This window comes from Triturus cristatus, chromosome 8 (assembly GCF_964204655.1).
Source record: "Triturus cristatus chromosome 8, aTriCri1.1, whole genome shotgun sequence".
Taxonomy (NCBI): Eukaryota; Metazoa; Chordata; class Amphibia; order Caudata; family Salamandridae; genus Triturus; species Triturus cristatus.
This window is the reverse complement of record NC_140591.1, coordinates 162722213-162749865: the sequence shown is the minus strand read 5'-3', so window position 1 is coordinate 162749865 and position 27653 is coordinate 162722213.

The window sequence follows — 27653 nt, the reverse complement described above, 5'->3', positions numbered from 1 at the left end:
TATACAGTTTGACGGACTTTCACTGCGCTTTTTCGACAAGGAGATTCAGGGCCAGAAGGTCACACATTGTACTTGTGCCAGGTCTGAACCCTGTTTGTGAAATTGAAAGGATCTTGCTGGACGTGCCCCATTCTTCGAGATCTATAAGGAGATTTAACGCATAAAGTTTGGTTTCTACGTTAATGAGCTCAATTAATCTATATTTTGCCGGGTCTAATCTGGTGCCAGCTTGGAATATCGGGTGGAGAACGCTGCCTCTCCATGATGCTGGTATGCTGTTTGATTGGAAAACGTAATTGAACAGCGGTGTGAGAAATTCAGCCCAGAAACATTTATCTTGCTTAAAAAGCTCGTTTGGCAAGCCATTTGGGCCAAGGGGCTCCATTAGATCTGAGTTTTTTTAGGACTGTCTCAACTTGGTTGATTCGAATGCAATTACCCTCGGACACAATTTCTGCATGGTCATTTTTCAATTGGTGCAGGGCATGCTGATGTTTGTCCATGGCTACGTGTTTGATACCCTCAAACTCGATTTCTGAATGATCATTTTTTATTGGAGCTTGGCATACTGATATGTTTCCATAGCTACATGTTTGTTGTTTTGACTCAGAACGGCTATCCATTCCCCCTCAAGTATGTTTGCACTATGATGACGGAAGAAGCCATTTGCTATCTTATTTATTTCTGCCCAGAACTTCTTGTTGTTATTTGATTTGCTTGTCTGCAGCAGCTTTAGCCAAATATTTGTTTGATGTGATTTCTTTGCAGTCCGTATTTCCACCTTATCCTGATGGATTTGATGATTTGCACCTTCACTCGTTATTAGGGCGTTACCAGGTAGTCTTCTTATTTCCCTGTTGAATGTCCTTTTTTCCTGCTAACGAGCTGACAGACTCTGGTGTTACTTTCATAATGCTTATTGTGTGATGAAAATTTGTAAATAAGCATCATTATCATGTTTTCTCATTTTGTCCATGGCTGTTGCATATTTTGTGCTTGTTTGTTTGCCGTGAGGTTTTTTATGTAATCCATGAATACACCGGCGTTTTTGCCGTTCAACGCCAGCCTTTTTAGATTGTACGAGCTAGGTACTTCCAGTAAGTCATTACTTTCAGCCGCTCTCGGAGAGTGAATGCAAAAATCAATTGCCTGGAGGCTGTGATTGCTCTCTAATCTGTGGATGATTTGGTAGCTGGAGATCATATGTAATAGCTCAATGTCCACTATTGTGTAGTCTAGGACGGTGTTAACATGCTTTGATGTTCTAGTTGGTGCAAATGGGTTGGTCTTGTGGTAGACGTCCATTTAGAGTTAGCATCCCTATTTCGGCTAATGGTGAGGTGCAGAGTTTGGCGTATCAATCTTGTTTGTGGTGATTTATAATTACTGAATGAATGCTTTTCCCTTTAAATTTGTTTTGTTGTTTACTTTGGACTGAGTCCCCTATTAGTAAAAACATATTGAAATAGCCTGACAGCACGATGCCTGCTTGCGGGAAGATGGATTGCAATGATTTGAGCAAGGCTCTCTTGTTTTTCTTTAATTTTTCCTTTGATCCCGGATGGATGTACACATTGCGTATTAGTAGTGAATCTTTCTCATGTTTGCGCAACAATTCATTGGGAGGATTTTGCGATAATGAGATTTTATTGCATTGAATTCAGGTTTGTCCTAACTCAATCGATTCATATATCCAAGGTATGTTATAGTGTATTGATGGTATTCTTTAAAGCGGCTGATCGGTGTCGGTGCCGTGGCCAAGGTCTCCTAAAATAGTATGATATCAAATTTTTTAAGAAAAGTTAAAAGATCCGCCTCCTCTGTCTTACTGCTGAAGCCATTAATATTCCAAGAGCACAATTTGTAATTGCTTACTCATGCCTCACTTTTTTTGGTCTCAGTGCCCCGAGTTGTTGAAAAAAGAACTTGTCTGTTTTGACTGGCTGCTTCAGGTGCTATTTGGTGGATAATGCATAGATTGGACTAGCTCTCCAGGGCACTGTCGATAGGTACTACGGCCCCACGGAGTAATCTGTTGTCTATTACCGTTCTGGCTTCTGCTGATGGACATAGCGGACCTGGGTACCGTTCTGTATCAATTGTTTTTATTTCAATTCTGCATTTTACAAAAAGTTCTCTGTGGCACCAGAATTCTATTGTGATTTTTGGGTCACTCCAGGTTACAACCGTCATTTCTCTCTCTTTTGCACTTGGGAGTGGTTTGAATTTTACACTTTCAATATGATTTGTGTTTAGATGTTTTAATGTTTTGATAGAACTTGTTAGCTTTAATATTGCACTGCGGTTAGGAATATCATGGCGTCCTCTTGAGTTATAATGAGGAATCAATTCTAGCGTTAGTAAACCTTCTGGGAATATGTATTCATCATTGCCTAGTGTTGAGTAGACTCTGTGGTGATATAACCCGGCAGAATTTCTGCTGGATTTATTTTCTCCTGTAGAGGGGTTCCCTTCAGATGGAATTTGGAAACGAGTTGTTTTTGTCCAGTCTGATTTTATTTTCTGGCTTTAAGGCTGATCACCGAGTATGAGAGACGAATCTGTATGATTTGCGTAAAATTGTGATGTTTTAGGTAGTGGCTGCATTTCAACCAAACTTTTTCTGTTGTAAACATTTAATTGTTTTGGGAAGTATTGGGATATGATTGGTTGTTCTAACTGGGGAACATGCAGTAAGAGGCCATCTTCTTATTGGTCTTGGATGGAGAGAGATGATGACAATGTAGCTTTATGACTGCTTGTCAAGGAATTCTGGGGAACAAACCCCTCCCAGCTGGCATTAAAAGCAGTTATTAAGAAGAGCGTCAGGTTGTGGTCCTTTCGTTTGGATAGGGCAATATTGTCAAAAAAGAAACACACATGGGCAGTGATCACAAATTTTAAACCAGGAGTTGTACCCCTTATTTATCAAGCACGTTCGCACCTTATTGGAAACAAACGTTCCTGGCTTTGAGGATGGGTGAATGGCCTTTTTTAAAGAACTTCCCAGAATGGCGCCGCCCAGATAATCATACCCAATGTAGGTTGTGCGGCTACCACACTGAAGGAATAAAACATATAGTTTGTCTATGCCCCGCAATGCTTACTGTTAGACGATTTTTATTGCGAGAAGAATGGTTTAGGCTCGGAATTCGATCATGCCGCCAAGCCATAATAGCAGCCTTAAACCCGCACAATACAAAGTTGAATATCGGGTTAACAAAATTTGTCACCAAGGCGTTAAAACTGTTGGAAGTCATCGGAGTTACTAACCACTCCCCACTTTAGCAGCGCGGCACTCCATTCTTGGGTTCAGTAATAGTTTTCTGACCACCAATAAACTGCTGACCCTAAACTGATCCTTCGGGTCGAACATTAACTGCCAAGAAGCTCTGCTGAGTTTTAAGTAAAATGTTAATTTTGTAACTTTCTGTAATTTTACTTAGTGTTTCTTTTAAGAATATGCTGCAAGTGTTTTTATAATGTAAGGGTTTTAATTAACCAACAATTAAGTTCTTACCTGATGGACTGCTTGTCTTTGATGTTGTTGAAGCTGGAGGGAGCGTGAACTTTCCACAGTGATCAGTTTGAGGTTTGAGATCAAACGTGTTATTGGGGGGACACTTGTTAGCTTTATTTCCCATGATCCCATTTCCAAGATCTGCCTCATGCGAATTTGAATTCTACAAATCCATTTAATATTACATTGAAAATTACAGTAGGACACCAACACATCTGTAGTGACTAGATTTGTTGCACTGTACCGTTTTACATTATGGAGATGTTTCTCAAAATACACTGGTGCATGGGCACCCAGGGGTCTTGGGCACTGATGAGAATAATGGTCTAACCACAACAAACCAGGACATGGGGCTTTATTCGACAAAGCACCCCTGGTGGGTGCAATAGGAGCTTGAATCTAGGTTTTGCACAACGGGGTTTCTTTAGAATTTCTTAAGGTGCCACAGACACTTCTTTGGCTACTTCTGTAATATTGATCTAATTTGTCCCATTTTGCACTTGCCAAAACCAAAAGGTAAATTCTGCATCTGCTTTGGCTGGTGGTCCCATGCAAATGAAAGAAAACATTTGCCCCTGCATTCGCAGTGCCCAGTCCCGGTTTGCTCAGTGCGTGCATGCGTGCTGCAAAATTATGCCTTACACCACATTAATGTTATATGGCCCTTAGGGTTTAATAGTTAAGCCCTGGCTATGTTATCACCTGTTGGTAACTCCATAACTATAAGATGATTCAAGAGGCTCCAGGTCAAAGCAGCCAGCTCCAGCCAACAGAACAAGACTCAGCTGAGTTTAGAAGTCTGCCTGTTGCTGATCCTTCTGCATTGAAAAAAGGGTGATGCTGGCACCTTAAGGACTTGAAGGTTCTTGGGGATAGTACAGGTTCACCATTGTATCACTGAAACATCTCCACTACTCATATAAAGTGTTGAGTGCTTCCTAGTTTCTCCTGGGCAGCTACACTCTAACAAAGTTGTTATACTTGGTAAGAAGGATTCCATTTTATGCAGTGAGCATGCATTGTCTAAACCTAACCCAACATTCCACATTTCAATAGAAACATGCATTCCAAATGCACATACATATTTTTCACTCAGAGAAAAAGGGGTACATTTTGCGTGTCCCCTGTCATCGTTTGCATGACTGTTGAACTCACTGGAGGAAATAATTAGTTTAATCCAAAAAAAGATTCAAATGCAGGACAGCCCAGCTTTATCAAGCCAAGCTGTGCAGTGGACATTTGTCCCACACTCCGTATGTCATATGATAAAGTGGATACTGTTATGTCTACCATTGCAAAGTTATTTAGATTTCTCTTCCTAGTAACTAAGGTCCTCATTTAGAGTTTCGCCAACAGACACGTGGCAGTGTACCCTGCACCCCAAACTGACTGCTTGCTCACACTCCAAATCTAGAGTAAGGCAGACAGGGTACTTTGCCACAAACGTGGTGGAAGACCATTTTCCCCAAACATCTTCTCTATTTAGAGTCAGACCAACCACCATGCTTCTGTCATGAAGAGTTAAGACTCACAGCCCAGCGGAACTGGGACCTTTGGGCTGAGTACCTTTGAACACCCACCCAATTTAATAGAGACAGTCTTACATATTTTTTTTTCTGTCCAGGACTGCTAGGGAAAGCCTGGTAGTCCAGTACAGAAAAAAGACCCCCACACACTGGGAATTCTCCGGTAGTGTCAGAATCATTATTTTATGTTTAACCAAAACCATTTACCCTTTTGGGATTTTGATTTTGCAAAATACTAAAGTTTGATGAGCAACCACATGTATCATGGCAGCGGCTCCACTACCTTTCAATACCTTCAGAAGAGCCACTGTGGCAGCCACTCCTCTATAGGCATAGAGATCTCCACCAGGCAGATGGAGCTCTTTAAATAGGGTGGGTGGTAATCCACCAGGGCAGCAGAGGTTATTATCAACCCTTCCCTGCTGAACATTGGGGCAATATTTAGCACCGTACTTCATGAAATAATCACACACCATTCCGTTATGAAGCATAAAAGGCCACTTTATTAGGACAGGTGTATGTAGTACTCTTGTTAACTTAAGTAAAACTTTAACAATAATATCAATTTCTTCAGTACCTCAAAGGTCTCCATTTGTATCAACATTTCACCCACAATTCTCCATGCCCCACCCTCATTCCTTCAGCTGTTATTCATCGTCTCCCTTGCATTTTCCCAGTCTCTCTGTAACTTCCCCTACCAAACATCCTCCAATTGCATCCTTGTTGTCCTGTTCCAAAGTTCCACACACCATCTTCACCTCCCCTGGGTTCGGCTCTTGCCCCACCCCCGGAGGGGAGGATATGCTCGCATCTGACTCTCCACCCTCCCACACTACCCCCAACCAGGAAAAACAGCATCAGGCATTTTCCTGACCCCCTTCCCCTCAATATGGCACCTCCCTATGTCCTCAGTCATATACTCCTCTACACCAAAATTTCTCATTCCAAAGCTTCCCTACTATGTCATGCAACTCCATCAGGTAATAAGCATTACCAAACTTAGAAAGATAACTCCTTCATCGCGAAACAGCAACTGATCATGTTCTCTAATGCCACCATGCAATATTACCTTGATGTCCACTTTCGCACAAAAAACCTTCATTACCCTGTTGAGTTTCCTTCTGGCTTTATCAATGGCAGCATGCTTCACTGCCCCTCTCTATTGCCTGCTGGGTTAAAATTCTGTCCTAGCAGGCATGCCCCTCTAAATTGTCTCTTAATAAGCCTCGAAACCCTCTTTCATGTGCTGCAAAAGCGTTGAGCCGGACAACTTAACAAAATCATTCTCCTCCAAGTGTATGAGGAACATGTTCAGACACCTCCTTTGGGGCACCAGGCTCGCTAAGAAAGGTAAAAGGTTTCCCCATCTCAACCCGCCCTTTCACTGCCAGATCACCTCATGCTTGTCACTGGGTAGTGCAAGGCTCCTGCCATAAACCTACTGATCGATGTATTTAACAGCCCACTGCACAAAGCAATGTCCTACTATCCACTTTTTTCATCCATGGTCCGCTCACACACCCTGTGGTAGAAAAAAGATATTAGTAAAGTGCTTCCACTCCCCGTCCCCCCAACACCCACCAACTCCTTTATTTCTGAATATAACGCTCACAGCACCTATCTGCAGGATGGAGCCCCAATCCTATTCCAATTGTGCCGCCACTGTGGCCATGCCACTCCAAAAGGAATAAGTCCCGTGGGGTCCAGCCTCACCTTCCGCCACACCGTGCGCAAAGCCGCCAACAAATGGAAAGCAGTAACCCTCCTATCACCTTCATGGCAAAAGAGTTCCTCCTCCTCCTGTCGCCGAAGCCACAACAAAAACTGACACCATTCCTTCACTGGAGATGTGTCTGGACTGCCCCTTTCCTTGAGCCACACCCACCTACCCCTTCCCACTTGATCAGTCTTCAAATTGTGCAACCAAATCCACAGCAGCAACCACTCATAACAAACTTTGTAATGAAAGACCCCCACGCCTCCGAGCCGACCTTAACAATTCTGAAACCCACAATGCTCCTAAGAACATCAACACCATGCATAACCTGAAAACCATAACTTCAAAACGGTCATAACAACAAACTGGCAGCACTTCCAGGAGGTGCTGTAGCAAGTAAAATATCATGGCCTCCCTGATTAGAGCCACTGTGCCCCATTTCCTCCCCTACCGTTTTCAGAATCCTCACCAAAACCTCACCCTGCGCCGGGTCCTTACCCCAATACAGCATGCCATAAAAAGAAATTCCAGCCAGTTTCCCTGATGTGGTCATGGGAGATAGACAATTGTTAAACAAGAAACAGAACAAAACTGATTACACTCCCTTCCCTGATGCATTGTTCCTGTGCCATCAGCATACACAAACTCCACTCAAAACACCTCAACTCCCTCAATGCCAGCTGATAACTCCTTTGTGTCAAATCGGCTAAAGACTTCTCCGCCAATCCAATCACTCTCATTCTCTCCATGCCCAAATGTCCTGTTGGTGCTGTGTCTTCCTGTCTTCTGCTCTTGGAGCCAGCTGCCGAAACCTCTGCCACTGTGAATGAGATAAGGAGTCTGCATAATCATTGTTCCCCCTTGCTCATGCCTCACCCGAAAAACAATGTTCAGCGGCAAGCATTTCAACATAAACTGCTGAAATAGGCAAAGCACTCTGAGTTCAAGAGCCTTCTGCCGATTCACCAGCTTCACCACAGTCCTATTGTCCACATTAAACATCACTGTTCTGTCAGCCAACTACCCCCACACCCCCAAGGCCATCAGCTAGGCAAAGAACTCCAAGAGCACAATGCTTCTCTCCTGACACAACCAATGTCTGGCCACTGTTCCACATTGCACCTCCCTCCCAGAACAGCCCAAAACCACTCGCCCCAGCCGAATGAAAAAAAAATTGAACCTGCCAAATCATGTTGTCTTCCAAGACCAACTTGGACACCCTACTGAAATCCTCTAGAAAAGTCCTCGAAATGCACAAATCTACCCACACAGCCAATGAAATCCTCACTCTGTGGTGAGGTAAACATGCCCCAGACATAGACAAACCCAGTCGTCTGCAAACCGTCCTACCACCCCTCACCACTCTACATGTGAAATTCAAGTAACCCAGCAGCTTTTGTACCTTCCTCAACTCCAAAGGTCTCGCCCGATTACCTCATCCAAAAACTGCCGGATAGTCCTGAGCTTGTGTCAGGGCCTAGGATCCTCAGGAACAGTACCTCACAGAGGCCCACCTTTTGGCAGCTCCGTCTTTGTGTACAATACACCAGAGTAACAGAGTGGCCAAATGGGGGTTAGAACTATAGGGCAGGTACGCTAGGCAGAGAGACCTGTGGAGGAAATTGCAACATAAAATAATCAAACTACAATGTGCTCAATGACTGATCAAGCAATCGCACACCGTGCGCCTTTTAACCTCAGAGGAGGTGAATAATCTCAACTGTGAGTGCACCAGATTTTCACTACCAAAGAGTATCTTAATCCTACAGAGCCAGTTTGCCACAATAAAGTTCCTGACCTTTGAATTCATCACACATTCAACATTCATGCAATGGCAAATTCCATTAAAAGTTAGTTGATGAAAGGAAGGAGTTAAGAACTCCAAACTGCCACAACCAGAGACTCCAGACTCCACTCAAAATCACCAAGCAATTTAGCCAATCTGAATGGGAGCACCCGCACATGCAAGGTCCCGTGAGTGCCGAGAGAATAGCCTGCAACAGAGCGAAGCACCCGATTTATCTCTGATTTGTAAATTGTATCACACTGACTATCCCGACACAGAGTCTCTTGAAACACCACAACGCAGAGCCACCACAAACGTCTTGAGTCCAGAATAATAGACACTTGTCTGCATTTCCTGGTCATTTAAATACTGAGACAATAAGCGCATTACCTCACAAGCACTGCACTTCCTGTTTCCTACTAGCACCGATGGCCATCTTGGAACAGGATCCTTCTTTACAATACCGCCACAGCCTTCCTTGAGGAACATGATATTTTCCACACAAACGTGTCTTTGTTCTTGATCTAGGTGCGGAATGGGCTTATGCGCTGCCAATCGTGCCACCATTTCCTGTGCATCTTACTCAATTCCCAGAAAAGTCAAAACTGGGGTAAGCCCCTCATACAACTCTTCTGCCAAAGGGACACCAAATTTAGTAAGATCTTCAAACTTTTGCACTCCCCTAGCCCTTCTGACCCACAAAAAACCATCATCTAAATAGCGAGACACTTGTCTGTGACCACCTTTGCTGGAAAAAACCTGCTGCGAAAACTTAATGAAAGCCTCAAACAGCATGCAGGATATCGCACAGCCCATGGGCAGGACCCTATCCACATAGATAGTCCCCTCAAATTGCATGCCCAACAAAGGGAAATCCATCAGATAAATAAGTTAAAGCCAAAATGCAGTTTGATGTCACATTTTGCTAACTGGGCCCAACACCCACACAGATGCACCAAACACACAAATCATCCACGAAGGACAGCACCACCTTTGTGTTTTCAGTGGCATTGTAATTATTAACGAACCCCCCACTCCAGGCCAAGACAAGTGATGAATCATCATGAACTCCCCGTCTGCCTTCTTTGGGACCACCCTCCGGGGGCAAATAATCAAATCAAGCTTAGACCAGTCATGGAAGGGGCCACAACCTTCTCTTCAGCCACCTGTTTCTCCAACTTAGCCGCCATCACCTGCTGCAAAGCCTGTAAAGATTGCAAACTGTCCGCCCACCTGCAACCCTTTGGTCCTTGGTGTCCTAAGTGAAAACCATCTGTGAAACCCCACTCCAACCTGCCCAGGTATAACTGCAGCCACAGGGCCAGCTTCTTGACCCTAACTGGTGTCGGAGCTCTTGTGCCCAGAAGTTACCTGATGTCCCCTCCGTCTTGGTGGGGACAGACTCCTTGCTGCTCTTCGTGCTTGATTTCCTATGTTCACGCTCCACCACCTGCACAGAACACATCTTCACTGATTCCTCAGGCCCGTTGATCACCTCATCTCTCATGCTCACAGATTTGCAGGCCTTTTTGGCATTTGCTACTTCCCCTTTATCCCAAACGGATCACCAGTCCCTTCTACCTTTGGGTAATCTGCCACCGTTGCCAGTCTCCTGGTGGAGCCCCCCAGCAACTTCGGGCTGCAGACCTCTGGTGTTTCCTCCATTTGCACTTGACCTCTGTAAAACACCAAGAGCACCCATACGTGGCCATGACACCCACACTCGACAACTGTCCCTGGTGATTCCCTAGTTCTCTCCCATCATTATCTCTCAACTCACCTCCCTCCCACTCATCACCATCATCCTCATAATCAAGCACCAACTTATCCTCTCCTTCCATGTCCCACTCATACACCCTCACACGTCCACTCACACCGCCCTGTGGCAAGGTTGCATACTGTACACAAGGGTCTTGGTGTGGCATGGGTGCCATACAAGAGCGAGCCTGCGGCATGGGTAGAGCTGCCGGAGACCCTCCCACCCATTCAGGCCGTCATCCGTGCCCCGTCAGCTTTGCCAACTGTAATGAAACAGGCATTTATATACATTATAAGATCATGTGGTGACCATTGACTCCATGTTGCCTGACCCTGCCTTTCAGATGCGAATGCAGGCAGCCCCCCAGGTTAATTGCGCACACAAAAAAATGCTTATATTTTTCACTTCACCGAGTGTTAGAGATAAGCTGCTAGAACAGGCAGTGTGGGCTGCATAGCCTAATGATGAGAAAGTGAAGAAATCTGCCTCAGCTCTCGTTGGAGACTGGCCAGCTCTGTTGAGTGACATCGATGCAGAGAGTCAGAACCTACAGTGCAGATGAAGGGAGGGGGAGTTCTAGAAGCCTCTCTCTGCATTAGTAAGAGTATAAAGGCGAAGACCTCTTGCAGCTTTGACAGTAACTCTCCTGCAGAGTGGACACAGTGCACAGGTCTATTGTGTCCGAATGGAGATCTCCCTTAGACTGTCAACATGTTCCCTTGTCCTGATGGCAGAGATAATGCTAAACAAAAAGCTGGTGAAGTATTCCAAGGGGCATATGTACAAGGAAGTGGCGGAGTGGGGCATTTGCCATCATGGTTTAAAGCCTCACTCCGCCACTTCAGAAACGCAAGGCTGCATCATATTTGCAAGGATATGGTGCAGCCTTGCGTTACCCCCTAAGCTGGCGCTACACTTGGCAGTGTAGCGCCAACGCAGGCACCCTTGCACCATAGTGCAAGGGTTCAGGATGTCTGCGTGCAGGGGAGGATTGTTTATGTGTAGGAAGATGTGCCTTCCTGCACATAAACAAGCCTGAAATGCCATTTTATCACTTCTGTGTGTGGTGCCTAAATCAGCACACATGGAAGTTACAAAATGTAATTTTTTAAAAGGATTTTTTATGTGCAGGAAGGGTCACCTTCCTACACATAAACAATCCAAGGTGTTTTGCTTTTTCCATGTGTGCTGCCTAAAGCAGCACACATGGAAAAAGCAAAAACAAGAAGAAATAGAGCATTTCGTCATCTTAAGATCAGGTTTTTTCTGGTCTTAATTTTGGCGTTGCCTCCTATTTACGCTACCCTTGTAAATTGGGGGCAGCGTCAAAAACAATGAGTGTTGTGGTGGAATGCCCACCGCAACATCCACTGCCCACCTCTTTCACGCTAAGCATAGAGTGAAAGGGGGCCTTATTTACAAGGCAGCATTAAGCCACGGTGCGTTGTAAATAAGGAGAGTCCCCTATCGCAACCACAACGTCACTAAAAGTGACGCTCCTGTGGCGATAGGTGCTTGTACATATGCCCCTAAGTTTTAATTGCTCATTCTTGAGTACATGCAGTTATCTTTCCATGCATTGATTCTTGTGTATCAACATTTACCATATGCATTTATTTTACATGTGAATTATTACTATTTGATATATGGGAACTTGCTGCAAGAAATATTTCCCTTTACTTGGTAATTGAGTGTTGAACTCTGTTCATGTTGTATCTTGGAATTCATTAGAGCTGTAGAGTCCTATTTTGAAGGCTGTCCACGTTGTATCTTGGAGTTTTGAAGTGTTGCTCAGGAGTTCCAAAGAGAAAGCAAAACATCAACCTTCTTTCAACCGCTGTCCTTAGCATCATCCACTGTCCATCTTCTAGGCTGCACCAAACTGTAGGGCCTCCATCACCTTTGCCCCATGAGATATCTCAGCTCTCACTGGCCCCACTGCACCCTCACTCGCATCGGCACCCAGAGCCAACGACCCCTGCCTTATTGATCGGCCCCAGTAACTGCTGGCTACTGCTTCTCCTGAGTATAAACCCCTGACTTTCATATCAAGGTGACCTTGTTCCTGCTCTGCTTCCCTCTCCTGGCAACACCACTCCCAGTGCTCCTCCATTTCTCCCAGAATCCTCCACTGCTCCCAGATCTTCGCCTCAATGTCAGCACCCTGCTACTGGGATTTTTGGCCCTGCCCAGCCCTGCTGGCCCCTGTGAATCATCTGCTGCAACCCCTCCGGGGCCTGTCGGTCCTGTTATACCCATGTTGCTGCTCACCTCACGAACTTGGGACAGCCCTCTTTTCTGTTTCTTATACCCAAATATCCTCCCCACCCCACGGCACGCCGGAAATGACGTGTCTGCAATGCCCTGTAAGGGGACCCCTCCTGGAGACCCACAGTAGTGAGTGGGGGTGGGAAAGTGCCCAAATGGATCTAAAAGGGCCGCCCTCTTAGGTGGCCCCCTGCGGGGGCCGTGGGCAGCCGCAGAGACGGCGAACAAGCCGCAATCGCCGCACTACACTGCCCAATGCCGTATTCGCTGGGTGGACCTCACTGTGGTCGGGGGATCTTGCTGGGGGGGTAATGGGATCAGGGGAGTAAAGTAGGTTTTGGGCCTACGAACACCACGCATCACGAGGCACACCAGTTGCTCTCTATGTGACGACAGCTCGAGCACTGATGTCACCTTTATTTATACCCCTGGTCCGTGCCCGGTCCAGAGGGTTGAGTGTGGCTACAATGTATTGACATGGCCAGGTGGCTCACTACACTCGCCATTCCGACCCAAGCCTGGTCAAGAACCCCAGGCTTGAGTAAATCGTCGCGGCCCACTGTGCAGAGAGTGCGCCAGGCTGTCCTTCCGGCCTCACGATCCTCCATCACGCATGCACCTAAAACTCCAGCTCTCAACAAAACTTCTCTGACTGAACCAAAAGGTGAAGGAGTCGAGAGGCTGACCATTCACCTTACTGTCCCCTAAATTCTTTCCCTATGCCAACATTTTAGGAGAGGAAAGTGGGAGAGTTAGAAAAGATAAACAGGAGAAAGTATTTCACCCATTGGCTTCTATCGGGTCTATTGGCAGGTATCACCCACCCCATCGCCTACAACTAGCCTATCCCTTGTCCCGGCCTGATCCATTCCACGAAATAGCCTGGGAGAAGTTCAGCATCACCTGACTCTCTCCCTCCCCTCCCCCCTCCCCCCCCCCTCCCCCACTCCCCGCACCTTCAGCGAATTGTTTTGCTCCATTTCTTTTTAAGCGGTCAGTCTTGTTTTTGACAGCAACATTAATGCTTTTATTTTTTCTGGCAGTGTCTGTAACCCAACCGTTGGTGTGTAACGTTAATAATGACACAGCCAATAAACTGAATGCACAATAAACAGGCTTGCTGCCTTAACTGATAAAAGATGTCTCTGGATTACATTTATTCTAATTGCCAGTTATTTATTACCCCATGTGCTTCCTAGGGGACAGGTATTATCTTTTTAATGATCTGTGCAGAATTAATGACGCGTCCAGTAGTGTTTTTACCAAGACAGAGTAGCAGTGGTTGCACCAACAAGAAGCCATTTTGCATGAAAAGCAAAACCACCAAAGAAGATATGCTCGGCATTCTGCTGACGCAGCAACAAAAAGATGTTCCTCTGTATTCAGCACTAATTTTCCAATTAAATAAAAAAAAACAGTTGGTGTTTACTGCACGAATATGTGATTTATATGTTCGTCTTTTTACCATATCTATGAATTTTGAACGGAGCTCAGTTCTCATTATGATATGTTACTATACCTCTATCCTATGCGCCTCTTATAGAAAACGGAGTTTACTTGACGTGTTACCGGGCTGCTTACAATTGAAACCCCGCGCTGGCGACAGTTCAAAATGTGCATACATAATGAGCAACTAAAATATTATCTTGAGGCTGAGATTATTAAAAAACAGCAGGATGCTGCCATCCTCACGGCGCGCTCTTTATTACAAAACTAATCATTACAACAGTGCTCTTAACAAACGGGTGCATACATTAACATTATCCCGGGAGAGATTTTAAGAGTGCGGGAACACAAAGTTTATCAGTTGGAACTTACATTTATGTTTCTTGCTCTATTTTCTAGGAGCAAAATTACATGAATACATTATATTGATTTTTTTTGTATTCCTTCTTTTGTAGCAACAGACGACGCGCATCAAAGAGAGATATAAAGGCCTCTTTTAGTAAAAACACTGCTGCTTCCAGGTGCATAAATATTTTATACGGCCACATTGGTATGGGCTGAAAGACATAAATACAAAGCCTGTGTTACCGGAAGTGTTGTAAATCACTAGAGTTGCCATACGTGCCAAAAAAAGCCCGATTCAAATGGGATGCTCCCGATTTCTGGAGTCATAAATATCTTCCTTTTGGCTGTCTCCTGACTGAAAATTTCTTTACATCAATGGAAGCCAATAGCCAAAATAAATGTGCCCAATACTTTTTTTAAATTTCCACAAAAACACACCACAAAAGAGATCCACACCAATTCACAAAATATAGTACTTTTTAATAAAATAGACAAGATCAAAATCACAAAAATCCAATTAGTAGAACCAGATGTATATAGGTTTCAATATTTTTGTAAAAATAACTCCAAAAAGCACAAAGCACCAACTGTGGGTATCTGGTTGTGCCGGATCACGACAACGTCGCAAGTTCAGGTCGACTGCAATGGAGTGTGAGCCGACAACGGGGATCCAGTTAGGTCTGATGCACAAAGTACGCAGTGAGGGTTCATGCCAAAGATATGTGATGAAGCTGAAGCAATATGTTGTTTTGAGATGTAGCGAAGCTGCAATGCGAGGTCCTGCATCGTCGTTGAGGATGCCATTGACAAGGGCTTTAGATGCGAAGTCCAGCGTTGAGGAGGCAGCATGCAATCAGGGCAATGCGTCGGTTCCGAGGAGCTGATGGGATCTGATGCACAGTCCGGCGGCGTCATCTAGGCTGCTGTCCCCCAGGGACGTGCGGGCCTCTGCTGAGGATGCATCGCACAGCAGTGGTTCCCATGAGCCAACTGGCTGTGATATGATGCGGTTCTTGGCAACAGAACCTAGCCACACAGCAGCGATGATGTGTCAGTTCTGCTTAGGGTTGCGCCGCGCAGTAGAGGAGATGCGTTGGTTCAGCTGGATCCACAGAGGCTGACAGAGAACCTTAGGCTCACTTCCAAGGGTCCAAGACTAGGGTGGCACCCCTTGGCAGGGAAGGCTCACAGATGACAGAGTCCAGGGGCTGGGCTCAAGCTTATTGGAGTTTTAAGAAAAACAAGGGTACCCCAATACGTGAACCTGGGGTGAAATATGCGGTAAAAAAACAATGGTTCGGGAGTGGCCAAAAGGTCCAATAATAAAGTGATCCTAAGGAGAGCACTTATGGTTAGAGAGTTGAAGATTAATTATTTTAAAGGAGCAAAAAAAATAATAATGTACATAGGGACATAAGTCAGTTCATGTGAAACATTTATTTCCACAACAATAGAATTCAGGTGCTCACACAATAAGTGAAAGAGGCGTGATGGCAGAGTGATGGTGAAGTTTAAAATAACGGCATCACATTGACAACAATAGTGTAAAACTCCTCAAGCAACTTTAGGAAGAGTTTTGTTGTAAAGGGTCAACGGCGTTTCGATCTCAACTGTTTGAGATCATCATCAGGACATATAACGGGTGAGCAAGCTGAATTGATGCAATTATTCGTAGCACAAGGAAGAGCAATTGAGGGCTTCAGAAAACAGCTGAGGGTAGACGAGTTCACCCAGATTAATTCGCTGAAGGTACGAGCGTGTGAGTAAACTTGAAAGGCAGGGTCAGCTGTATAAATTGCGCTTAATGATTTGCTGCCAATAAGTTTAGTTAAAGTCACTCCCAGTTCATATTTGTAAAGTCTTGGGAGAGGAGCTCAGCAAGTCATGCTGCTTGGGCTGTTCACGTTTAGTGAGAGAGTTTTTTTGCTCCTTTAAAATAATTAATCTTCAACTCTCTAACCATAAGTGCTCTCCTTAGGATCACTTTATTATTGGACGTTTGGCCACACCCGAACCATTGTTTTTTTACCGCAAGCTTATTGGAGCCACCTTTCCCTGAAGCTCTAATGAGAAGGCCAGACAACTAGCCCTTGAGGTACTCTGGCGTTCTGGGTTAAAAAAATGCAGGTGCAGTCTTTCTCACCACAGCAGGAAGGCAGCAAGCAACAGGTCAGCACAGCAGGGCAGCAGTCCTTTACAGTAGCAGTTCAGCAGAGTGGCAGTCCTTTTAGCAGCACAGCAGTCCTTCCTGGCAGAGGACCAGCAGGTCCAGAAGAGTACTGAAGAGTTGGTGTCTGACATCCAATATTTATGCCTGGTGTCTCCCTTTGGAAGGTGGGAGAAGCTTCTAGGTTCTTCCCGTTGAAGTCCTCAGGCATCGTGCCTTCACTGTCTTGGCTCCAAACTAACTACAGGGGGTATGCAGCTTTGTGTGGCGGCAGGACAAAGCCTATTCAAGTGTAAGCAGGGCTGGGCCCAGCTACGTCTTCCCATCCTGCCAGTGATTGCCTATCCAGGCACACCTAAGCCATCTATTGTGTGTGGCTGTCTAGGAGGAATACACAAAGCTCAACTGTCAGCTCCTCCCAATAATGTAAGCCAGGGAAAGGCTACGGCCTCTAAATGGTTACGGAAGGAAAATGCCAACTTTCTAAATATGACATTTTCAAAATTATAATTTAAAAGTTGACTTTACCATGAGAGAGGACTTTTTTACAATTCTTAAGACACCATACATGAACTGGGTACCTGCTAGCATTTGGAAATTACAGCTTAGAAAATGAAATAAGGTAATTGCAATATTATCCTACGGGAAAGGTAGGCCTTGCAGTAGTGAAAAACAAATGCAAGAGTTATCATTACCAGGACATGTAAAAGTAATAATTACATGTGCCACTTTTTAAATGCACAGGCCTATCCTAGGGGTATATGTATTAAAAAGGAAGGTTTGGACCTGGCTAATGGCTGTTTAGAATTCACACTCACTCACTGCAATGGCAAGCCTGAGAGATGTTTAAAGGGGCTACTTAAGTGGCACAATCAGCGTTCCAGGCCCACTAGTAGAATTTAACTTGCAGGCCTTGGGCACATTTAGTAGCACTTTAGTAGGGATTTATAAGTAAATTCAACATGCCAACTGAGGATAAGCCAATGTTACCATGTTTTAACCACTTTGTTGTCGAGGACGTAACGGTTACGTCCTTGGCTGTGACGTTGGTGTGCCAAGGACGTATCGATTATGTCCTCGGCACACCACCTTTTATTTTTTCACCACAGGAGGTGGAGAAGAGCGTCCCCAATCACCTGTAGCTTTTTCTTTTAATGTAATGACGATCGCGCGCATGGCGCGCTGACATCATTACATTGAAAGTAAAAATGAAATGAGCCAATCAACTTGTTTCTGTTTCACTGCTTCGGTGCTCGTGGGGCTATCTCAGCCATCGAGCACCGAAACACACAGAAGAGGTATCGTTGGAAAAAGGAATGGCTCCCCTTTCCATTGGTACCCTTCCCTAGAGGATCCCTGCTTGGGGATCGCCCACAGGGATCCACCATTAGACACCAGGGAGGTAGAGCAAGGACCTTTGCTCCCACCAATATAATGTTGCCCATATTCAGTCTTTGTGTCCCCCGAGGGGAAGAATGCACAGTAGACACCAGTGACTTTTTTTTTAATACTTAGGGGTGGGGGCTGCCCTAAATGAGCACTATAATGCTCCCACTCCTCCCAAAATTTGCCACAGTCTTTCTGCTCCCACCCAGGGAGCAGATGGGGGCCAAAGCCCCCGATCAGCCCCCCATGGGGGCAAAAAGCTCACTAGGCACCAGGGATGATAGGTTTTTTTTTTTATAAAAGAGATGGGGCTGCCCGCAATGGGTATACTAATACCCCCACCCCTAACACAAAAGGGACAATCTTTCTGCTTCCCCGGGAGGCGGATTAAAGTTCTTAGCCCTGGTCTGTCCCCCAGGGAGGCAGAAAGTCCACTAGTCACCAGGGATTTTTTTCTTTCTAAAAGAGGGGTGGAGGCTGCCCAGAATGGGCGTGCTACCGCGCCCTTCTCTCAAAACAAAAGGGACAGTCTATTCCTCCTGATATGCCTCCCTGTAAGGCAGAAAGCCCACTGGACATCAGGGATTTTTTAAATTTTAAATGAGAGATGGGGGCTGCCCACCATGAGCAAGACCATGCTCCCACCCACAATTATAAAAACAGAAGTCTTTATGCCCACCCGGGGGGCTGATGGGCTACTAGGTCCCGATCTGCCGCCCGGGGGGCAGAAAGCCCACTAAGCACCAGGAATTGTTTGTTTTGAATATGTAAGGGTGGGGGCTGCCCAAATGGCATGCCAATGCCCCCACCCCTCAAACAAAAAAAGAACTGTCTTTCTGCCCACTCTGGAGTGCATATGGGGGTTATTACCCTCGATATGCCCCCAGGGAGGAGCCGCAGAAAGTCCATGACACCATAAATCTTTTTTTTAATAAAAGATTGATGTGGGCTCCCCATAATGGGCGATGACAACTCCCCCAACTTCCTCAAAACAAATCTACAATCTTTCGGGGCAGATAGGGGCAAGAGCCCACCGATCTGCCCCCCCCCCCCCCCCGGGAGACAGAAAGTCCACTAGGCCCCAGAAATTGGCAAGGGTTGCTCCCCTTTTTTGGTGAACACATTTTGGCTGCTCCTGCAGTAGATCATAGATATTTTAAGTCACATCTGCTTCAAATGGGTGGCAGAAAACCATTAGACACTAGCGAAAGGTTCTGTGTGAACTGGAGTTCGGCTAACGGTATATGTTTACTGGCGTTTGGCTGGCTGTGTGTGAACCTGCATTTTTCTCATGGTGTGTGGACTTGTGCTTAGCTAGCAGTGTGTGTGGGCTAGCGCTTGGCAGGTAGTGTGCGTGGACTGTTGCTTGGCAAGCGGTCTGCATGGATGGCACATGCCTGGCAGTGTGCATGGACTGTCACTTGACTGGCGGTGTGCATGGACTGTTGCTTGGCTGGCAATGTGCTTGCTTGGTGCTTGGCTGGCGGGGTGCATGGATGGCGTTCGGCTGTTGGTGTTCATGGAGTGCGCTTGGCTGGCGGTGTGGCTTGTATGGATCCTTCAGCGTTTTATTACACAGTAGCCCCTTGGACATTTTAGCTAAATTTTAGGTTTGCAGGGGATTCTGGGTAAGAAAATGTTGGGTGATCCCCACAAACCACACATCCCTGGACTCACCTGGGTGCCTAGTTATCAGAAATATCTGCGTTTGGTAGATTTCCCTGGATGGCGCCCAAGCCCCGCACCAAAAACGCAGGTGCCCCTATCCATGACAAAACAACCTGTTTTTGCAAGCGGGCCCGGGCTTAGCGGCCATCTAGGAAAACCTACCACACCCAGACATTTCTGAAAAGTAAACATCTGGGGGAGTACAGGGAGGTATAGCTTGTATGGATTGCCCAACGTTTTTTTTACCCAGAATCCTCTGCAAACCTCAATTTTATCTAAAAAAAATCACGTTTTCCTCACTGTTCTCAGTGGGAAAGTTGTTGAATCACTAGGGCCACACAAATTTCCCACTGCTTAGCATTCTCACAGGTCTCCTGATAAAAATGCTACCAAACTTGTGTGGGTGGGCCACGTGCCCACGTCAGGGAAGGGCCCAAAACGAATTGTGGAAGCATAAAAATTATCAATCACAAAACAACCTGGTTTTGCAAGGAGATCACCTGCCTTTTTGGTTCCTGGCTCGGTGGCCATCTAGGGAAACCTACCAAACATAAACATGTCTGAAAACTTGACACCAAGAGGAGTCAAGGAAGGTAAGGTTTGCGTGGATCCCCCATTGTTTTCTTACCCAGAATCACCTGCAAACCTCAAATTTAGCTAAAGCAATCAAACGTTCCTTATGTTTCTGTGTGGGAAAGTTGTGGGATCAATGGGGCGAAACAAATTTCGTATCTCCCAGCATTCCGCCACGTCTCCCGATAAAAATGGTACCTCACTTGTGTGGATTGGCCAAGTACCCACAATAGGGAAGGGCGCAAAACATATTGTGTAGACATCAGAAATATCAATCTCAAAACGACCTGGTTTTGAAAGGCGGGGCACCTGTGGTTTTGGTCCTGGGCTAGGCGGCCTTCTAGGGAAACCCACCAAACCCAGACATTTCGGAAAACTAGACACCCGGTGGAGTTCAGGGAGGTGTGGCTTGAGTGGATCCCACAACATGTTCTTACCCAGAATCTCCTACAAATCTCAAATTTAGCTAAAAAAATGCCATTTTCCTCACATTTCTGTCTGGATAAACGCACCAGCACAAATTTCCTACCACCTAGCATTCCCCTCGGTTTCCCGAGTAAACTGATACCTCACTTGTGACCCACACACACTGCCCTGGATTCCCCTGGATGTCTTGTCCGGTTCATTTAAAAACCACAAATGGTTTTTAAATGAACCGGATCAATTCTTTTTATAACGATTATAGAGTGTAACCCAAATTTGGGAGGTTTAGATATATGTTTTTATGTTTTCTCATGATTTGTAATAAATGATTATATTTTAAGTAACATGCCTCCTATGGAGCTTTTCTAAAGTGCAGATTTAGTATACAGTGTTCTTGGTAGACTTTGATAGTGTAGGGAACAATAACAGCCCTCTGTTCATGCCCATGAGCAATTTTGATAAAGTTTCAATAGGGACACTTTGTGTTTTTTTTATTATCTACCAACAGAAAAATGTTTCATGCAAGCTGTGAACTGAAATATCGCAATAGGTAAAGAGATAAAGAGATAACGCCATGTATCAACCACACAGCTGAGGATGTTTCGGCCATGGTGATTGGAAGTTGTTCTAACATCTCTAAATGCAGGATTGGGTAGGTTGCATCTTTCATTGACATCAGTTGTTGTTTGCCTATGAAATTAGAGAGCATGAAGTTCAAATAACACCATGGTTCATGCACATTCTTAATGGGTTGACGCGTCCAGCTAAACAGAATAATTGATCGATGCTCGCTGTGGTTTCGGCCTCCTGTGCTGCCTCAGATCCCTGTGATCCACTCTTCTCTTTTTGAGTTCTCCTCCTCCTGGTTCCTTAGGAAGCGGCCTCCCCCTCGGTAAAGAAGAAAGAGAGGCTTGTCAGTGCATGGTCCCTTTTCCCTCTTATGGCCTCCTACCTGTCTGCAATCTCCCGCTCTGTTCCCTTTTCCACTCAGGGCACTCCTGAGTTTCCACCCACCCCAGTGGGACGTCAACTATAGTAGCCCTGGGGAGCCTTAACTTCAGGTATTCCTCAAGTTTGTAATGTCCCAGTGTCCTGCCTCATGGTTTACTGGTCCTGCAGCCCAGTTCCTCTTTGTATAGCAGTAAACGTAGGGAAAAAAAAAACACAAAAAAAAACAGTGTCACTGAAAACTCTGGAAAGGGGAAATCTTCTCTGTTTCCTCACTGGCCTATTTCTTGTTTTCCCTCCCCTCTGTCTTACAGCCCGTGAAGAACGCTTACGCATACAGCCACCCTCCCAGCCTGCGCCCGGTCGCCTTAAGCACTTGCCTGAAGTCGTGACCCCGCTGACAGGGTCGCGGCTGCCTCGTCCAGGTAACCTTCCTCTGGAGAAACCTCTTCCCGGGGATGACTGCTCGAACCACCTTCCTCTAGGCTTCCTGCGTTTCTGGTCCCGTCCTCAGCGTCCTCCGCTTTCTCACCCACAGCCGTCTCTACGTCCTCTTCCCGCTGTGGTCTGTCACTCCTCCGATCACGATCGCGTTCTCCGGCCCCTTCCGTCACTTCTTCCGAGTTCTTCTCTGCTGGTAGGCTCCGCCCCCATGACATCTGTGGAGACGGCATTGGTTGTCCATCGCTGGTGCCCCTGGAACGTCCTCGGCCATCCTCCTGGGGCTCCCTGTCACAGTCTATTATAAGGAAAGGAGATAACGTAATGACATGATTTGTATGTGTGTGCATGTTCAGAGTGGACATGCTGTTGAACGTTGAGTGTGGATGCTGTGAGAGTGTGATGATGCATGGAATGCTGATGTCTGTGTTCTGTGAAGTCTGGCATTTCATTACGGCTGGGGGGAAAATGGAACCCTAACAGAACCTAACTGCTGTTACTGTAGCCCAATGGCCTACTATAGAGAAAATAAATAAATAACTTTCTACCTGAATTGCTCCTCACTCTTATATAACGACCCTGCCATCCAACTACAACACTTGACCACATTTAGACCAAGCACTTTAAGTTGTGTGCAATTGTCTTGATTAACAACCGACATAGAGGAGCGCACATTAATCCTTCGCACTGGAAATGCCTATTCCTTCAAACATCTTTCCACATTGCACTTTCAATCATGATATTAAACCAGAACATGTGGATGGGACGTTAGATGCAGTGAAGACTAAAATGAACACATAGCACAGATCATATGGCACAAGGAGTTTAGAAAAATATTTTCTGGTTCTATGGCTTTCCAGGTTAGCCACTGGAGCACAACCACCATCGGGCTGTCCTATGGGACAATCAGACAGTGCCCAATGGGCTGGCCTCACTGGTCAGTGTGTGGGCCAGTGTTTTGGCTGTTTGTGGGCCTGTTTTATGACCTGCTGGGCAGATTTTTACAGCTGATTTCCCTGATATTAAACCAAGCATTGCCTGCAGAGAGCTCAAATCCATTCTCTTCGGTACCTTACAGGACACTTTTACAGAGTATCTTTACAAGTTCAAAACTGCTCCAAATTACAAACATGGGCTATTTTTTAGCTGTCTAATTCACTAAGTAGGCCTCTTTTATTTTGGTACCTGTGCCTATTTTCTGTCCCAGTCTGACCCTAAGCACAGTGTATTTTTTTAGCAGTGCCTTGTAGCTAAAATAGATCAAATAATAAATTGAGATACTGAATGCTATGTTGTTGTGTTCTTTTACAGCTGATACACCTTAGACCCTCCCCCAGTCTGATGCCACCCCCCCCCCCCCCGATCTTGATACGCATAGTGCTGACGACCTCGGGTATTGCGCGCTTTACAAAATTATTTCATTCATTCATTCATAAAAACTGATGCCATGTCTACAATGACATCAGTATGAAAAGGTGTCCTTCTAACATCACCATACTGACTTGGTTGATACATTATCTCAACAGACTTCTTTCAACATAGAACAACCTGGTGCTGCACATTTATAGCTCCCTGAAGATACTGGTTGCTAGATGCTACACTGTATGTTGTCCACAATGAGAATAACAATTCTTCCATTAACAATATGCACATTAATGTATGGTACTTCCATTGAATTATCACTTGAAGGAGGATGTGCAATGCGTGAATTAAAAATCATTGGAATAGCTATTTGTTTACTAGTTCCCCATCGTGAAATCAGTGTTGGTGTAACTTGAACTCCTCTAGTTTAAAACATGTGGCTAATTTTGGTTCAGTTTTCCTTCTTCGCCCCACTGCCTGGCTTAGCGCCAGTAAATGTAAAATGAAATGACGGTCTTGCAACATTTTATTTTACATTTGCGGCTCTTAGCCAGAGGTGTTGGGAGGGGCTGGGCAGAGGCATGGGAGGTGGGAGGAGGAGTGCTAGTGCACTCCACTCCCTAAGTACTCATGTGTGTTTGGCCGCCCGTCTCAGGCATTGAGCAGCGGGGCTGGAGAAACCCCACAGACTCCCTGGTCTGAGCAGGGTGTCTTTCCTGCCTGCTCAGACCAATCCCCGCGCTGCAGAGGGAATCTGTCCCAGGGGCTGCTGGGACAGCAGGCAGGAAGAGGAGAGGCGGAGCGACGAGACATGATGCTGGAGGTGGCCGGCAGCAAAAAGTATGTTTATTTTTATTTATTTTTATATTGTATTCCCCCATGTGTGACACCTCCCGCGCGACCGCACCCGCCCCACCACCCTTTATTTATGGCAGCCGCCGCGGTGTATTGGCATTGTTAATACTGTTGCCAATGCTGTTCAGCAGCAAAAGTATTTTCGGAACCAAAAAAGGAAAAATTCTGCATGTATTGAATGCACACGTGTCATGAGCAGTGGTTAATTTGTAAAAAAACAAGTGCAGGGTCTCTCGTCAGGAGCCAGCTTGCACCAGCCCATTAATCGTGTTAGCACCGCATAAAATAGAACCAACACCTAACCATAGAACCCTACAATTGGGGAGAGGATGTGGCGTAATGGCCAGAGCTGCAGATTTCAGAGATGGGAAATTACGTTCGAGTCTCAGAGTGGCTCAACATCCTGGTATTCTTTCCAAATCACTTCATCTCCCTGTGCCTATCAAAATGAGTGTGTCCTTCACTTGTGCTATAAACGCCGGTGTTGATGATTAAGCACCGGTGCTGAGCGACAGAAACCACTGGCTCAAATTAAGCACTGGTCATGAGGCATGTGGATGTATAGGTCATGATGCTACGGTGGCCAGAGAGATAACGTATTCATGCGCCACCATGCATGCATGCAAATATATGATAACATGTCAATCATTTTGTTTATTCTTTTTATTTAACGCTCCATATTGGCAGAAATCAGTCTTAGCACTGTAAATTTTAAATGAATCAATTTAAACATGTGCAAAAGTGCATTTGGAAAAAGGTGCGTCATGCTGTACAAAAATGTAAAACCTTTTTTTTTTCAAGACTACCACAGGAGGGGAAGAAGAGTGCTTAAAGGGTAGGCCAAAGTGGGGGTATAACCTTCGTGGAATAGACGAGGGTGGGAGAGCATGAGAAGAACTTGAAGCTGGGTTGAGGCAGGATTTTTATTATTTTTTTTTTAAACATAAGAAGGGGCGGGGAAAGTACTGAGGACCTTGGGCTGGGGAGATGAGGGGCAACATGGAGTGCATGGTGTTGAATTTAAGGGGGGGAGCAATACATGTCAGAACAAGCTAGAAAACAAAGGCACTCTCAAGGAGTCCTGCAAGAAAAAGTAGTAGATGGATACAAGTCATCCAATGAAAAAGAGGGTTACAAAAACCATGCTATAGAGGAGGCGCAAACACAGAAAAAGAGGAAGGAAAGTCATCAAATAAGTTGTAAGCAAATGAAGGTGACAGTAAAGCCAATGGTAAGCAATGGACTGGCTCTAAGTCCAATGTAAGTTTTTGACATGGTCCTTAAGAGGTCTTCTAATCGAAGAGAGCTAAAAGCTGTCTGTAGGGGAGACCTAAAAAAAACACTTTCCCATCAAATTTGGCCTGCCTGATCGCCCAATTAAAGGAGCATCTAATATAAGCTCTGTTGTGCATGGAAAAGTTCTGAAGTATGTCTGCACAAGACATGGCATCACCATTGTGATGACCATCTCATCATATCGAATACAGATACAGGTAAGTCGTCTTATTAATTATTGCAGGAAAGATTTCCAAATTCAAGGATGAAAACATTGTGGTCGAAAACCAATAAGTGGAGCAACACTTTGGAGGACTCTGACAAAAGGAAGACATACATGATGAGTGAAAAAAGGGGAGACCTCGGAGTTTGAAGGAGGAAGAGCACTTTTTGCACAGCCCCTGGGCATCCAGGACCTGCACAGAGCACTTTGTACCCGGTCCCTCGCGGAGCACTCATTACCGGCGCTGAGGTCCCGCAGCGCGGGAGACCTCGGAGTTTGAAGGAGGAAGAGCACTTTTTGCACAGCCCCTGGGCATCCAGGACCTGCACAGAGCACTTTGTACCCGGTCCCTCGCGGAGCACTCATTACCGGCGCTGAGGTCCCGCAGCGCGGGAGACCTCGGAGTTTGAAGGAGGAAGAGCACTTTTTGCACAGCCCCTGGGCATCCAGGACCTGCACAGAGCACTTTGTACCCGGTCCCTCGCAAAGCCCTCATTACCGGCGCTGAGGTCCCGCAGCGCGGGACGCGCGCGGGCTCGGCCCGGGCGAAGACCGGGCGAAGACGGGCCGGTCTTAGCCCGTCATAGCCAGGAGTAGGCTGGGCTGGGCCACAGACTTTGGTTCTCCGTTCTTGCTAACACTAATGTGACAGATAATGTGCTTGTTCTCTATTGGTTTATCTGTTTGATTGAATGTCTGTTGGAAGTATTTCCCCTGATGTGGTCTCGAGGTGTATGTCCAACTGATTGTCGTTAGCTATTTATATATTCTATTATCTATTTCAACTATATTCCAACACATTTGGCTTGGTGTTGTCATCTATTTAACTGTGACTCCCTTTATAGCATTGTTTTTCTTTATCGCCCGATTTACTGCCCCTTTTGCTTCTCCCTCTTTTACTTTGTTATAATGGTGAAAAGAAAAGCTTTAAGTTCACAACCCAAGAAGCAGACGAAATCTGGGGAGGGACCATGTGTTTCTATCTTAAACTACCTAACGGGCGCTATGGGAGCTTTGGAGGAGCAAATTGTGTCTGTCGAAGAAGCAATCTCCCGTGATAGCACGGCTGCCACAACTTGCTCAGGAGATCCATTATTAACCCATAACAAGCAAGTAACAGATGATCCCAGTGTCGTTACTAATGGGTGTGTTTTAGATATCTCAGATCATATTTCTTTTACTGATCAGGATGCTGAGTTGCAGCCACCCACTAAACGACCCAAAAATCCAATTTCTACTTCAGAGGTAACGACAGAATTAACATCTAGGGCCAAGGTTACCCTGCAGAAATCTGGTAATAAGGGAACTCACAAACCCCCCCCCCCCCAAATCGAAAAAAGTGATCCGTGGTGCGGTGTCAACCCCCACCCATGCTTCACCACATCTTAATGTACTGGCTATACAAACTAAGATTGAGGCAATGGACATGTTCCTCAGAGACTCCCTGAGTAATATTATTACAAGGCTTGGCGCGATTGAAGAAATATTATTTAAATATTCGAAACCTTTATTAACCACTGAAGCGCCATTATCCATCCCTAGTGCTCCTAAATTTAGGATAAATAAGGATCAGGGTAAGCCCTCTTTAAGGTTAGGGAGTACCCAGTCGAATTCAAGACATTTTGACGATCATGCACCTTCTTCCCAGAGTAGTACTACAAGCTATTTACATTCCTGGCAAACAGTGGCTGATTGTCACGTTGACGATGGTAATCGGCATAAAGCCACACTAGCTGTAAACCGAGTTCACACTACACCTGCCTCTCTGCTGGACCTACCACCTGCTGCCACGCCATACACAGTCATATTAACCAATGTCCCAAAACTGAGAGATGATTTGCTTGAACCCTGGCAGGTGCTAAGAAACAAGTCTTTAGCTTGGAGTTTAAAATGGTAAGAAGGGTGAGCTGGGTGGGAAGAGACCCCAAAGTTTTTCCAGGTGATTGTGTGGTCCTGAATTTTAAG